The sequence below is a fragment of the Brachyhypopomus gauderio genome, chromosome 1 (genome assembly GCF_052324685.1).
Source record: "Brachyhypopomus gauderio isolate BG-103 chromosome 1, BGAUD_0.2, whole genome shotgun sequence".
NCBI classification, from domain to species: Eukaryota; Metazoa; Chordata; class Actinopteri; order Gymnotiformes; family Hypopomidae; genus Brachyhypopomus; species Brachyhypopomus gauderio.
In genome coordinates this window covers 41732509-41736332 of record NC_135211.1, presented here as the reverse complement: position 1 = coordinate 41736332, position 3824 = coordinate 41732509, and the positions used below count along the sequence as shown (strand labels likewise).

The window sequence follows — 3824 nt, the reverse complement described above, 5'->3', positions numbered from 1 at the left end:
AAACACCATGGCAAGACAGAGGACGTTCACCGGTCAAGAAGTTGCGGCTTTGCTGACCAACGAGGACTGCTGTGAGTCCGATGCGGGAGAAGGACCCTCCTGTTTTTTGACCAGCGATTCATCCGATGAAGAAAGAAGCAGTACATCGGATGAGGTACAACAGAGCCCTCCAAGGAAGAGACGGACACAGGCTGACACCACACCTGCACCAACCGTACGGGCAAAAGATGGAACTGTTTGGGAGAAGGTTGGCATCGCACGCTCTCGTGTCAGCAGCTGTTTGCCTAATTCAACATTTGTTGAGCCGTCCGGGCCTACAGAGCATGCAAAGGTATAGTAACTTCATATTTCTTTCCAGTGTTTCTGCTTGTGTTTGAATGATATTTAGTACGTGTAATTTACCTAGCGTCATTTGTTTACTTTTACTAATACAGCGTAGGATCACAAGCAGACTGCAGAGTTTTCTGTGTTTGCTCGACATGGAGATGCTGCGAATCATCACAGACTGCACTGTCCATGAAGCCCGCAGAACAGACAGCAGCTGGAGTTTGTCGGTCAGCGAGTTTATGGCATTCGTAGCAATCCTATTTCTACGAGCAGTCCTCTGTCCAGTTGGAGCGATGTCGGACTGTTGGTCGGCAATGTTCGCTGTGCCTTCGATCCAGGAGACAATGGCACGGGACCGCTACCAAGAAATCATGCGGTACTTGCGCTTTGATAATAAGGACACCCGTGCGGAGCGTGCAAAGAGCGACAGATTTGCTGCGATTTCGGACATCTGGCAGCGATTTGTGAACAACTGCATTTTGTGCTATACCCCAGGCAAGGAACTGACAGTCGACGAGCAGCTGTTTCCGACCAAGGTTCGCTGTCCATTCACCCAGTACATTGCCTCAAAGCCGGACAAGTTTGGAATAAAGTTTTGGGTTGCTTCTGAGTTGAACACAAAGTACATGTGCAACGCCATTCCATACCTTGGAAAGGACCCCGATCGTCCCAAGGGGGAAAGAGTGTCCGAGAATGTGGTGATGAAGCTTATGAAGCCATACCTGGGCAAGGGCAGAACTGTAGCCACAGACAATTTTTTCACATCTCTTTCCCTGGCTAAGAAGCTGCTGGAATGCAACACGACTCTGCTTGGGACAATGAACAAGATTCGCCGAGAAGTTCCTTTGGAAGCCAAAAACGCCAAGGGACGTGAGAAGTTGTCAACGGAGGTGTACAGATCCGATGATGCGCTTCTGACGGTGTATGCCTCCAAGCCCAACAAAACAGTTTGCGTTCTGAGCACTATGCACACGCACGTGGAGATTGCAGACGACCGCAAAAAGAAGCCAAACACTGTGACGGACTACAACCGGACGAAGGTATGCATGTGTTGGCATTGATAAATCAATTTATCATACATGAATGAATTTATTCAAAATATAACATGTACTTCTTTGTATTTGTTCTTTGCAGTGCGCCGTTGACATCATGGACCAGAAGGCGCGTGCATACACAGTGCGCGCAGGAACACGCCGGTGGCCCGTTGCAGTGTTTTATAACATACTTGACCTGGCAGCGATGAACGCGCATGTTTTGTACACGGCATGTACGGGGTCCACAGAGAGTAGGAGAGTTTTTATGTGTACTCTTGCTGAGGAACTCCGTCTTCGTTTCCTACAGGAAAAGGAGTTGAAGAGAACGCCACGTCCTTCGCCTGCTCCTGGAAAGAAGACTACGTGTCAGGTGCAGACAAACTGCAACCGGAACCACAGCATAACCCCGTGCGCTGCATGCGGCAAGTACACCTGTCGCAAGTGTAGGGCAGAGTGTCCCTGGCTGTGTGGCAACTGTGTACCTAAAACTACATGAAGGTACGTCGATAAGTATATTTATATATATATATATATATATATAAATATATTATATATATATACAGACAACCAATCACACACACATATATATATACACACACACTATTATTTGAACATAACCAAAAATCTCTTCTCTTTCTGTTCCACAGTCGCACATCATGAAACCCGGTGTCACGGTCTGCCCCGCATCTCCTGCCATTTCATGTCTGTTTCCGTGTTAGTCCTCTGTTTATTTCTCGTCGTGGTTGCTGGTTATTTTTCTCATGGTTGCTGGAATTGGATTCCCGTTCTGTTATGACCCATGCCTGTGACATTTTCACAGAATCAATTTATACATGAATGAATTCGTTCTAAATATAACATGTACTTCTGTGCGTGCATACACAGTGCGCGCAGGAACACGCCGGTGGCCCGTTGACCTTGGCAGCGATGAACGATGAACCTGCCGCAAATGTAAGAAAGAGGGTCCCTGGCTGGTACACATGAATAAATTCGTTCAAAATATAACATGTACTTTGTTCTTTGCAGTGCGCCGTTGACAGACATCATGAAGGTGCGTGCATACACAGTGCACGCAGGAACACGCCGGTGGCCCGTTGCATGCAGCGAGTACACCCTGGCTGTGTAGCAACTGTTGGCTACAACTACATGAAGGTACGTTGATAAGTAGGCCTACATACGTAACACCACATATGTTACGTATTTTTGTCTTCTGAAAGATTTTATTCAAAATGTAAGGTGTACCTTGAATTGTTCTCCACAGCATCAACGCGTGTGTTGCATGCGGCAAGTGCATCTGGCGAGTACACCCTCAACTTCAAGACACCCTCAACTTTCTTGACATTCCACTTCAAGAAACCCGGAATAGACATCCATGTTTGATCAAAATAAAGTTGTTTTACAGCACATGAATTTGTTCTTCCTGTCTTTTCCTCTCCTTTTCCAGTCTGCTGTTTAGATCACAACATTTATCAGCCATATATATAATTGCGCCATATAATTTCTTAGCTTTTCAAACGCGAATTCAAACGCGGAAACAGAAAGTGTAACAAATATTATATAGTGTAGTAAATATACAAAGAGCTTCAAACAATATACAAAGAGGTTCAGACAATTTTATTTATTTTTATTGTTTGACGGGACTCATTTGAGAAACTCTCTACGTGCGCTTGAATTGTATCTTTTGAAACACGAGTCTACAAAATTTCCGCTGTTTGTTGTAGGATCGGTAACATATACAGTCTGCTTGTTTGTAACCAAGTTTTTCGTGAAGTATCACGTTTGGTGCCTTGTATGAGCTTGGAGGTGAGCCGCTTGTGCTTTGGCAGGCGTATGAGCTGGGGGTGAGACGCTTCCACCGCATTACCAAGACAATGGGCGTTAATCTCTTCACAGCAGGGGAGTGGGCTACATGGACCTTACTAAGCCTTGCGAAAATTTTCGCGGCCGTCGGGTTCCTAGTGTTAAGGGGTCACCGCTTCACGGTTTGGACGGACAACAATCCGTTGACTTATATCTTGTCAAAAGCCAAGCTGGATGCCTGTGAACAGAGGTGGGTTGCCAAGTTGGCACCTTATGAGTTCGACATCAAATACATACCTGGTCCTAGGAACATTGTTGCTGATGCACTAAGCAGAGAGCCTTTTGTCCAGCCTAGTGCCCTACATCGATTGACGAGAGTCCCCTACACGATGCTCCTCAAGGAGGCGGCGGCCGTGCATCCAGGACAAGTGCAGGATGTTTTCCGGTGGTCCATTGATCCCTTGGATGGTTGTTCCGGTGCTGAGGATGCGACTTTGACCTGTGCTTCAGCTGTCGTCAGACCTCCAGGAGCTTGTTCAAGATTGGATGTCTCGGCTGTTTTGCATTCTTGCCGGGAGCGTGATGAGTTGAGCACACATGCTCTGCTACTCCCTCAACTTCCGCAAGCTTTACTGCCACGGGCAGACACTGACGTTCGACCCC

At 46.8% G+C, this 3824-nt stretch overlaps 1 long non-coding RNA gene across 1 annotated transcript; it reads left to right on the top strand.

Annotated features, from left to right (window-relative positions):
• Positions 1-1472: 1472 nt before the first annotated feature.
• On the top strand, positions 1473-2755 carry LOC143527497 (uncharacterized). The gene is made up of 4 exons (XR_013134143.1): positions 1473-1859; positions 2009-2312; positions 2388-2513; positions 2623-2755. It is a non-coding gene; the product is annotated as an uncharacterized LOC143527497 (long non-coding RNA).
• Positions 2756-3824: the final 1069 nt, after the last annotated feature.